General features: G+C 43.7%; 1 protein-coding gene across 4 annotated transcripts in view; it reads left to right on the top strand.

The window, feature by feature from the left end:
* CDH4 (cadherin 4) overlaps nt 1-12,469 on the top strand; it is a 455,155-nt gene that overhangs the window by 277,231 nt on the left and 165,455 nt on the right. The window lies entirely within an intron of this gene.

Here is a 12,469-nt window from a genome sequence, read left to right on the forward strand (position 1 = left end):
CCCTCCTGCCTTGCTCGCCATCCGCTGTGTTTCTGTAGCGGCACCTGACCGATGGTCCTCAGCTGGGGCAGCCCCACCGCGGGATGGGGAGCTTTTGCTCCTCCCAGTAGCCTCGGAGAGGAGAAACCCGAATCCAGGTCACAGTCATCCGTGGGTTAACACTTCACGACAACATGATTAGCCCTCCTGGAGTGGCCATTATTAGACGTTTAGTTCCTTATGGAGGTTAACACAGAATAAATGTTATAGGAGACGTCGTGATTGTTGGGGTGCTGGCAGAGGTCGGGGGGGACCAGAAGTGAGGTCCCTGCTCTGCCGCAAACTCCCGGTGCGTTCTGGGGGGAGCAAACCCCGTCGCGCATTGCCTGCCTGCAGAAGGGAGGCAGCGGTCGACTTCCCAGGAGGGCGCAGAGGATAAACCCCTCAATAGACGGTCCTTTGCCTTTGTGATCCTTTGTTATCGCAGTGTATGACTGGAAATGTGCGTAATGGGCTGGGCGAGCTTTGGTGGTGGCCAGCATGCTTTCGGGGTGGCAGGTAAGTTCAGGATGGCGCCTGCTGGGGCAGTTGTCCCCGTGTGTGCTTTCCTTGCAAAGCGGGAGGTTTTGGTGCCTGTGCCCGTGGCTCAGCTCCCACAGCTCTGCCGTGTCTCCCGCTGCCAGCCGACGTTGTGCTGGTGAGTGACCCAGTGCAATGAGTTTCCCCTCCTTCGTAGTGTCGGCCTTATGAATGTGCTAATTGCTTTAGATAACTGAATAACCTGGGCAAATCTGCAAATTTTCACTGGAAACCACTGCAATGAAAGAATTCTAAAGTACTACATTAAAGTTTAATGCCAGTAGGATGAAATGATAGCAAAGAAGGTAAATATTTTAAAAATGTATTTTATGATACGAGGTGTATGTTTTCCCCTCCTCCCCAGCAAACACTTGAACGTAAACTTTTTTCTTGTTAATACAAGTGGTGGTAGTAACTCTAGAAACTTTTTTTGTTCAGTCTTGCAGGAAACCTGATAGCAATTCAATTAGAAAATGCAAATGAGGTCACACATTTCCCACAGGAGCGCCGAATTACCCCAGAGGAAACTGACTGATATTCTGGCATAACAATAAATACTTAAGATAAAGTTTCTCGTACTGTTCTTGTCTGGCTGCCTGGAGTTGCAATTGAAAGCATCAATCGGACCTGTGGGTATAATTTGGAAAGAAGAAGAGAAAAAAAGAAAATAAAAGAAGTTTTTTTATGAAATAATATAAAGTCCTTGTAGGTTGTGTCAGCATTTATGAAAGATAAACTTGCGTGGGATAATGCTCCAGAAGAAAACAAAGTAAAGCCAGACTTGACTTACCTGGAATCAGCAGTGCGGTGTCTGTTGTGCATGCTGCTATTTCCAACAATTGGATTTCCGTTTAGCCAAAAATCTAAAAATGAAGATTATATTTGTGGACAGCGACACTGCTGAAGACTTCAGTCTTCACAGTGTCCTCTGTTTCTTAGTTGCAGAAGTTCAAGTTGTCTTAAGTAAACGGATGGATGCGTACCATTTGTCCGTCACTTCCCACACTGCCATCCTGGCTGATCCGCATTCCCTGTGTTGGCTTGTCCCACCTGAAGTTCTGGCCCCCACTTTCATATTGATCTTTATTTTTCAGTGCTTGTATGCATCTAAGCGCGTTAAGGCATGTCTGGCACATTTTCTTCTTCATTAGTTTGTGTATTTTCCTGTAGTTCTCACCTCGTGAGTTAAAATCAGGGTCGTAGAAACACAGCGTGGAAAGGAGTTTGCCGCAAAAGAGCTTGGAGATTCGCGGTACATTCAGTACATGTGGGATGCCAGTCATCTGCTGCTGGTGTCTTATTTTAGAAAAGAAAATATTGTTTTCTTTGAATCCTGTTTATGTCAGCCTGAGTTTCTCATTGTCTTGGCTTCTCAAATTCTGAGCATGGAATTATGAACATTTTTGCAATGTTAAATTACTGGGAATTGCGCAATTAAAATCTTGCAAATATATGGGTGTGCAGCTAGTGTTCAAAATGCTGAGAATGACTGTCAGAAATCAATCCTCGCTTAAGCCCAGCTTGTGTTTTATTATCTCTCATCTTATTTTGGGCTTCTTTCATAACCCAGGTATGAGTCCACAACCATTTGGTATGAACGTGAAAAGCTGATTCTTACAGACAGACGTATTTTTATTTAAAGCCTTTAAATAATCATCTCTGGCATTTTACCTGGCTGAGATTTTAAATTCCAATACAGCCTTTTATTGCTGATCACAAATACAACGGTCTCCGGGCAAGGGAAGGCTTATTCAGCCCTGATCTTGTTTATGACCTGGGTTATTGTGCAAGCGAGGATGCTCCGCGCCGGGCTGGGAGCGGTGATGGAGGAAGATGACAGTTTGAGTGGGAGTTGTGCTGCCAGGGCTCCTGGCCTCCCTGGTGCTCTCCGGTGGGTGCGCCTGGAAGAAGCAGGAAAAAGAGCTGCCGCATTTGTTCCCTTTCCTTCCTTCCCTTGCAGTGGGATGCGAATTGTCTATATGGCATCAGGGTGATGGAGTTTGCCCCATCAAACTGGATTAACGCTAGATACCCCAGAAGAGCCAGGACTGTATTTGTCATTCTGCCTTTTTCTGGCCGTATTTACGTACATCTGAAGTACTGGGTCGTTCTGCTGGGGCTGTCCTGTTTGACTGCCTCTGTGGGGGATCCAAGGCAGTAACTAAGTCCAGTAAAACAGCAGTCGGCATCATTTATATTTCTGTATCCTCATCGGTGAAACGAGGCCTTGACTGACCGCAGTCATTGAGGGTGAATACGGGGATTTCTGTTCTCTTTAGGTAACTCGTGAGACACTGTTTGGGCTTTTAACAAATCAGATCGGTGGAAAAGACCAGAAAGCGTATGACTAATACATTAATATCATATAATTGTTACCAGTGAGACTGCTCATGTTAATTGTGTAAGTCTAATGAAGATGCTTGAGGTGACCTTGTCTGACCTCATGCTGAAGTGAATTTGAACATCTAGCATTTAATCATCGCACGAGATGGAAGTGCTGTTTGTGAAAACGTGTGAATTTACTTGGCCTGATTTTCAGGTGTGTTGAGTGACATTGCCTGGCTCTGAAACCAAGATAAAACGTGACACACAGGTGCTCATTGCCTTGGAAAATCAGCCCACTATGGGAAGTTTCCGAGCGCTGCACTTGCTGCATTTAGTTCTTAAATAGTCAGCATCTTACCAAGGGTCAGGCTCAAAGCCCTACTAGAAAGATCATCCGTAAGTGAAATTCACTGCAGATCTGTCTTCCTTCAAACAAAAAGAAGTCCTAAGGATTGAACTGCCTGTGTGGACATAAGTTTTTTCTGATAAAACAAAACCCTGGGACTGCTGGGACTGCCGGCCTGTGAGGTGTGCCTTGCCCTTGCCAGATCAAAGCCTTTGACCTCCGGTTTCGTGTTCTTTGTTGTTAACTCCTGAAGTCTGACTGCCGCTTCCAAAAAATATTTTGGACTGAATCTCCTAAAAAAACCTTCATTGCTGTGGTAATCCTTTGACAGTTGTGTGTAAACATGAGTTTGACTAAAGGCAAAAATTGCTTCATGCAGGTGCATCCACGAAACCAAACATTTCTCAGGGGCTGTGAGTGCCCACCTGTCTTTTCTTGGCCCCGGCGAGCTGAGACAGCGTGGGGGTTCCACGCTCAGGGTGGAGAAGGGCTGCGGTTCCTCCCGAGCTCCAAGGCCAGATCCTGGCCCCACCAGTCCCCGCTCTCCGTCCAGCAGAGCATTTGAACACTGGCATTTCATCATGCAAATGGAGAGAAACTGAACGTGTTCGCATGTCGGAATTTAAGCATTTGCTTAGGTGCACTCCAGAATAAAATAAAATTGGGGAATAAAAGACGAACAGCCTTTTCTCAAGAGCCTCTTGAAATAACCAAAGGATGACTTGAAAGGGCAAACTCGCACGCTAGCGCTGGGGAGAAGTACCAGAATGAATTACTTCGCTTTGTGCTAAAGTAGCAGTGGTGCTTGTGATCTCTTAAATCTCTTGTGATCTTTTTACTTGCAAACATTATGGAGAGAAGGAGTATTGTTACATTTAATTCATTATGATTATTTTAATTCATGTATCTTCTGAACCTCATGGCTTTAGAAAAATAAAATGAGATTAGAATTTTTCATAGGCTTGTTAAGGGGTAGATTTGCTCCTGCTTCTTTCTGCGATGAAGAACAATTGCAGTAGGCTGAGTTCTAGAAGCCAAAGGAAATGTATTTTGGAACAGTTTTTCAAATTATTTGTTAGAAGTTTCATCTGGGTAGAAGAACTCAGCTTGCAAGCCCAGATATTTCATACATTTTTCTCAACAAGATACGTGCAGAATGAGAGAGCTTATATCAAGCTGCAGTAGCAGTTTTTAGTTGATAGCGTAGACAAGATCTACCCCCTTTATTCCTGTCCTATAGGTATCTGAACAGGTAATAAGTATGTAGTATTCCGTAATTTAATAGCCACGCTCTTGAGAAGTACTTGTAGTTCTGAAGCCATTGTGTATGGCTTCTTCCAATTATGAGAATGACATTAACTTGAAGATAGAAGTGTCTTTTTGTAAACACTAGAAGGTAGAGTACAACAGTAATTTAGATGTTTCTTAAACAATCCTACCTAAGAAGCGCTGCGAGATTAGATCTTACAAAGGGAATGTGAAAAGGTCAAGTTAATGTGGGGAGCTTTACAAGAAACAGCCTCATCAGAACTTTTCATGTTGGGATGAGGTGTTCAAGCCTTAAAACGAGAAAGAAAAGTACATTGAGAGCTGTGCTTTGTGGATGATGTCATCTTCTTCGGTTCATTGAAAGCTCTTGTAATATTCAGAGCCTGACAATGGCAAGAAGAGTATCTCAGGTGCTTGAAACCTGCGGGAACCATAAAAGATTCCACCAAAGGCAGATGGATTTCTTATGTACCTGCTTTGGTATGTGATTCTTCCAGAGAATGGAAGAGGAAGAGCACCATTTGAACTCTTGAAAGCAGCGCGCAGAACAGGAGATACCTCTAATCATCAGTGCGGTGTGGCACCGCAGAGGTTCCAGCACAGCTCTGCCTCTCCACCCCAGCGCAAATGTCCCTCACCTTAGAGACACCTTTCGCGTTTCATGTCTGCTCAGTAATGAACGTGAGCGTGCGTTGCCTGCAGGTGTCCTTGTTCCGCTAGTACAAACGCAGAGCACATTGGAGTGCTCTGGTGACTTACCAGATTTCAACTTAAAACGGTGATAATTTACAAAACGTGTAGGTAAACAGAAGATGGGGGAACTTCAGGTGTGGGTGAATTTCAATTAAATTGTACTTGGATCTTCCATCGCAGCAGGGGTCACCCGGTGAGCAGCCACCTGAAAAGCCATGTTCTGGCTCAAGGCGCGAGCTTGCGTGGTAGCTGCAGTCTGTGTCTGCGAGGTCCTTCTCCGGGCCCTAACCGTGCTGGGTTTTCTCATCAGAGAGAATAACCCGTATTTGTTGTTTTAAATAAGAGTCTTCTGTGGCAGCCTCGTGGGTTTTGCTGAGAGCTGGTGGGGCTCTTCTCTCTGGAGTCCAGATGTAACTTTGCATTTCCTTACAGTTGCCCACTATGGCCCTGCGGCGTCTTTTGTGAAGAAGGATCTTCTGCCTGACTTGCAAACCAGAGCATTATGTTCTCCCTATTTAGAAATTTTCTGCTTTTACCTGTTATTCTCCTTCAGCTTTTTTCTTGCTTTGCAGCCCTACAGCGCTAAGGAACATTCTGATGCCTCAGTCACACTGATCGCGTTTTATTAGTTCTATTGGATAAAATTTTCCGAAGTCTGCAGAGCCAGCCGGGTACCTAACAACCTGAAATCTGCGTGCACGCCTCAATTTTCACCTGCCAAGGACCGGTGGAGATAGAGGCGGTTGCTCAGCGTTGACACCGACCCCTCGGGAGAGAGGGGCATTTGGCACGGCCGGCGCGTGTGCGCGCATTTCACGTGGCTCATTCTCCTCCTCCGGGGGCAGTAACTCCGCTAGATTTTAGTCAAACTTTTTCTTCCCTGTCAGCTGATGTGCTCTGGAAGCTCACGTACTTGCCAAATCTGACAATTTTTCTTACTAATTGACTCTAATGTGATCTGCTCTATGCAGCCCCACTGCTAGCTGATAAAAAAAAAAAGTAATGAATTTTTGCTTAACTAGCTGATTTAATTAAAATGTTTTATACTGTAATTGTATGGTTTCTATAAATGGAGAGGTAATTTTGTTTAATGAGTTCCTAACCAAACATAACATTCCTGACTGTATGTAGCCAGATTTGATAAAGGTCACAAACGCTGAGATTCCACTGTTTGCTTTTGTAAGTCGTGATGATCAAACAGCTTGATTTGGCACTTGAAATCTCCTGTCGGGATTGGTTCCCTCCACTCCTGTTTATCCCAGAAATTATTAGTATAGTTTTAGGAGCAGAGGGGGTTCTTCTCTGTATCTGAACACTGTTCATTATCTTTAAAGTGGAAGTCTACTGCCAAAATCACGTCTCATTGTCAATTAGTGGCTTCTCTGCAAACACATTAATTTAATGCCCCTGCTGAAGAACTGCGCGCATTGGAACATCTTGCTGCTAAAACACTGGTTTTCAGAGCACTTTGACACAAATCAGTCATGAATAGCAACTTATGCCGTGATGGTAATGGGACGTGACACGAAGCTATCTTTGATTAAATTTACCACAGCTTACAACTATGAGTAAATAGAGCTAATACAGATAGTCGTAACAGATTTCTGGGAGGTGGGTAAGGAGAAAAACCAATTATGGATTCCTTACCTGGGCGGTTCCTAAGGAATACCTCCACGTAGATTGACTGTAACATAAGAAAGTCTAAAATAAATAGTCTGATCTTTTTAAAACTATTTTTTTGCTGTCTCCAACTTTGGCGAATTCAGCAATGACCTAAATAGAAAAGAATCAATTACCCTAAAATAAATAAATTTGCCTTTTGTTCTGCAACCCTTTCATTATACTGTATGAGAACACAAAATGAAATATCTCTTTTCTGCTAAAAGATCAAAAACTGGGGAAATGGTGCATTTTGGGAAAAAAGGGGCTCATTCGTCCGCCGCTGCCGTCCCCGATGTCAGCAAAATGTTGTCTCCTTAGAACAGAATTCATGCAAATGTTTATTTTGCAGCGCGCTCATGTTCCCTTTGTTAAAGAACTAAGCTATATTTTCATTGTCTTATTTTCTGTTTGGTAAATATCATTTTCTCCTGTCCTTTCCGCAGCTACCATGGAAACAAGCAAAAATGCTTCAGATTAAATATTTTTAAATAGATTTTTTTTTTCCTTGGTAGAAAATGGTACCAATTTTCGAAATGTGTATTGATATAGGAGGTGAAGGAAATATGTTTGAGCAATGGACTAAACGTGGCTTTGTATCCCCTCGTATTGATAAAAAGATATTAAAACCACGTTGGTTCGGTTAAGCCCTAGGAGCAACACTAGAAACAACGCAAGCCAAGTATTATTTCTTTTCTCAAAAATGTCTAGTGCGAAGTGGTAAAGATCCTGTAAAAATCATAAGCCTGGCATATAAATAAAGCACAGGTTAAATCCTAAATAATTTCGATACTTGGGAAATAAAAGCCTTATTACCTCTCCTCCGATCAGAGGTAGCTTTTATTCCGAGTGCAAGGATAATATATTTTAGTGCAGAATCTAGAGCATTTTGTTTTGCGGGTCAAACTCTATAAAATTAATAATCTCCTAAGACACGCTGCTATTTATATGCAGAGAATGGTGGCTTATTTACCCAGACATTAGAGTGATCCAAAATGTTCAGCTAAGCAGGAACACAAAATATGATATTATATTATGTAAATGGGTTTGTGATACGCTCTGCTGGATAATAACTTCCAGATGTCTCTGTAGCCAGGGGCTGACGGATATCAAAGGCAGGTTGGCTGGGGGGGGGACGTGCCAGCTGGCGTGACTGGCGACTGCTAAGTGTAGCGGAAGGTGAAAGCTGGTATTTCTTCACACTCACTGGTTTTATTTGTGGACTAGTGAAAAGTCAGTGGCTCGCAGCCTTCTCTTCACGAGCAGAGATGGGGCTTGGGGGGCTATAGGGGTCCCACGTGTCCTGTTCTCTCAGTGAATTATTTTCGTGCACTCGTGTGAGTCGGGGTTGTTCAGTCCGAGTCTCTCCAAGGCTGACAAGCCACAGACCAGCAGTGGCCGGAGCTCATAGATAGCCACTGGCTACGTGGCCGTTCTGCCTTGTCTTTCATTGCCAGCGCTAAAGGCAGACAAGGGATCGCCCTGAGCTCTCAGCGCCGCGGTGTAAGTGGAGTTCGCCAGAGCACCACGCAGCCTCACCAGCTTGGGGTAAGGTTTCCTGATTCTGTTTGGTTTCACAGTCTGACAGTCCCTGGGGGTTTACCTGCGTGTCCTCTCCCCAGTGCAGGTGTTGCGCTCGCCATCATTAAAGGCAATGCTAGACTGATAATGACCCCTGTAAGATGCCAGTGAAGTGACTGACATGGACTTCAAGAAAGCTGGACACCTTCTGGGGAGAACCTTTGAGAAGAAAGATCTTTGCGCAGTCCTTACAGGCTGGGCCTCCCTCAGCCTTTCTGAAAGCTTGACCTGTCACCTCAGCGAAAGGTTTCCAGTTGACTTCAGCATGTTTTTAATTGACTTTAACTGATAGCCCCAAACCCCCCCCAAAGAGTGGCAAGGGGAATCGTAGGGTAGATTCTGCCGCACAGGAGTGCAGTTAATCCTCAGCTCATCAGTGTGACTCCCTGATAAAACTCAGAGAGTTTCCTTTATCCTCCCAGCAAATACTGTATTTGTACTTTTCAGAGAAGAAAGCATTTTCTCTTCAGAAGGTGCAGTGGCTGCGTTATGATTTGCCCACGTTGGCGTTGTGCACACCTGTGTTGCAGTTTTGGGCCACAAGCCCATTGGAAGAGACACTGGACAACTCAGAGCAAAGCGTTGATCCCAGGTTTGCGGAATGTAGGCTTTAAATAATACAGCTAGCACGGCACGCTTTGCATCGCTTCATTAGCAAGCTCTAAAAAATTCCGCTCTGGTATGAACACTAAGGCATTAGATCATACTGGATCCAAATTCATTGCAAATTTACATCCCGGTATGGTCTTTTCTCCTGTTGTTTTTCTTCATCCCACACTTTGTAATCCATTTTTCTCCTTGAACTTGACGGTTGTCCTGGTTTTCGTCTGTTTTGGTTCAGCTGTATTTCTCTAGCTTATCAATGTCCTAAAGTAACGGACAGGCATAATCGCTAAATTATCTGATTATTTTATATCCTCGTTTAATTGTCTGTCTGTTGCCAGAGACCAGGCTCACACGTTCCATGCTTGGTGTTTGATCCCCTTGTAACGAATTATAAATGTCACCATGTAATTTCCAGAATGGAGAGTGGATTTAATTTTCCAGTGGGCGTGTGTCTCATGCACTGGCTTCTCTGCTTTGCTGCGGACGCCCGTCATCCTTTTGCCATATGTAGGAGGGTGACGGCACCTCACAAAAGCGACGGGAGGGAAACCACCCTAAAGCAGTAGCATTAGAGATGCTCGATTTGATTGTGAGAAGGACTGCGGGCAGGTTGTGTTCTGATGACACTACAAAAGGTAGAGGAATATTTTATCTTTCAAAAATCTCTGCCTGAGATTCTGGAAAGCATATGGCCAGTAAGGCCGCGAGAGAAGGAGCAGTTGTTATCTCAGTGAAAACTGTTATTAAGCAAAAACAGAATTGGAAACTGTATTTTAGAATTTAGTTTGGTGTCACATTCTGCTTTTGAGCTGGACTTCAGATCCTTGCAAACCCGAAAGTACCGGAGAGTTTTCTGGGGCTGGCGGTTAGTCGTTGCTGCTATTCCAGAGATGTTCTCGGATGTTTCAGTTGGAGATCTGAATAGTTCTGGCATTTGTACCCACCAGACTTTGTTACTGCATTTGTCTCACAGCTTTTAAACAGCAGAAAACATGTACAACGTATTTAAACAACACCAGAGAAATTAAGGTCATGAGAATGCATCGTCAACAAATGAAGATAAAAAAGAGCTGTTGTTCAAAAAAAAAATTTGTTGTTGCAAGACGCTTTTGAAATTCTACATACCAAATTCACAGTCATGTTGATGATTTATTCTAATGTAGGAAAACATCATCAAGAGTGACAAGCAAGCTAGTCACTGTCTAGTCACCTGCCAGCAAATATTTCATAAAGACTAAAAAGGCTGGTACTGCCTTGCTGAGCTGACACTAATTATTTCAGTATACACGGAGCTCTGGGATTCGTGTTAATTCTCAAGTCTGTCTTTAGTTCAGACTCATTCCACTGTGTAAACTCAGCAGAGCACAAATTATTTGACCATCCTTTCATAATCTGTCCCCATGCTCACTTACCAATTACATAAAATGATCCAAATACCTGCTCTCAAAGGATCCCCATTTGGGAATCACAAGTCAATTAAAAAAAAAAGTGGGTATAGGCACTTTTCTGTTGCTCGTGTCTAGGAGTCCTGTTTCATGTTGACATTCGTTTCTGGGCATCTTCTTTAGATAACATTGTTTTCATCAGTGTTCAGAAAAGACACCTTTCTGGTGATAAAACCCTTTTCAGATGAAAACTATGGGATATAGCACATTGCATCCCGTAGGAAAGAGGAGTTCAACAGCACCTACCAATATCCTGAATATCCTGAGAAAAGTCTTCCGCTGCCGCATCGCAATGCTGTTTCTTTGTTCGTTACACTCTTGAGAATTTTTAGAACAACATGGAAATATTGAAGAGCGATGGTGCGATCTTGCAGCACCTCGGTGGCGGTGCTTGTTGAAGGTGTATAAAACAACGTCCAGGCAAACACAAACCAGCAGCCACCTCGGTGGCATGAGTTAGTGTGAGAGGGGGTTTGGGAAACGTGGCTATGTGTGTGACTGAAAAAGACCCTTTTATCTGTTCTACAAAAATTCAGCTCTGGAGCTGGCTCATTTTTGAGGTTTGCAGTAGAAATAGCTGCGTTTTTGCACAGACGCTTCCAACCGTTGCACCCAGTGGATGTCTGCGCTCCGCAGGGAGCGCAGATCGGAGCCATGATCAAGCTGCACCAGCATCCAGAAGGTCCACACGGCTTTGGAGCCACAGCTCAGTTCCATAGAGTGTTTAGTTTTCATGGGCTGTATAGTTTTGATGTGACTGCCAGCTTCGTTGCGCTTCCAGATCAGGAATTGAAATGTGCTAATAGACAGATTTACATCAAACTATAAAGCCCGGAGCGATGATCCCCACTGAAATCAGTGCCTACAGATAACTGCTAGCAAATTTTTGTAGGATGTTTGCGTTTGTACATTTGGAGTAAGACTAAAAGTGAGAGTGGCTTAAAATTGCAGGAGGCTCAAAAAATACTTTGCTGGGTTTTCCTACATTGTTCTTGGTTTTGGGGACGTAGCTGAAAATGGTAAAATTCAGAGAATAGTATTCCCACTGGATCTGACCTCAAACGAAGAGAATGTGGCTTACAGCCTTTCTGATTTATGAAAGTTTAAACATTTTCTGGTGGAAGACCAGGTCACCATACGGTAAAAAAAGCTTATCTTTGTTAGTTATCTTTTTCTACAGACTTTCCAGAAGTCATGCCTGGAATCCTAGAAGGCCACAAAGTATTGGGACTGGGTAACCTCTGAGGAGCCTCTCCAAATCTACATTTCATTGATTCATCATTGTGTAAAGAGAAATTTTCTAATGGTGAACACAACTCACCAACTCCAAACCGTGGTTCCACCATTTCCATTTTAATGCTCCAGCACTTTAATGTGACCAAAACCAAAGTTTGTCATGGGCAGAATCCGTAGTTTAAAACAAAAAAAAAAGTCACAAAGAAGGATTCAAAAGTGCCCCAAATACTGCAAGTTGTTTGCTGCCCGGGGTGTGTTACACTTCCCAGGCTGTGTGGGGAGATGCGTGTTTGGGATTTGTGTTCAAAACCCAGCTCTTATAAAAAGGTCATTCCTCGTGAAGCACTAAGAAGTTGAACTAACTCCTCTTTGCAGCCGAGGAGCTGACTCTCCCGCTGGTCGTGGTTTGTTTGGCTTGGCAGGATGCATCTGCGGAAGCACAGACCGCAGGTTACTGTAACCCTGGGAATGCCAAGGAGCCAGGTAACTTCGGACCATAAAACTGGACCCATGACATGGGCTGTAAAGGAATTGTTTCCTTTCTTTTGTGTTCTGGTAGGTTGCATTTACAAGAAATTTGCAGAAACTTCTTTACCCCCATGTGCCGCTAAAGCTCCCTGCAGCTGGTGTAATGAAGACGATATATTCTGGGAGGCATCTTGATTTGAGAGTGACAGCTCCGTATATTTGTGGAAACAAAGTGGCAGCGGAGTTGCCAGCAAAACATATTGTGTCTTTGTGATACAGAAAT

The sequence above is a fragment of the Larus michahellis genome, chromosome 12, assembly GCF_964199755.1.
Source record: "Larus michahellis chromosome 12, bLarMic1.1, whole genome shotgun sequence".
Lineage (NCBI taxonomy): Eukaryota > Metazoa > Chordata > Aves > Charadriiformes > Laridae > Larus > Larus michahellis.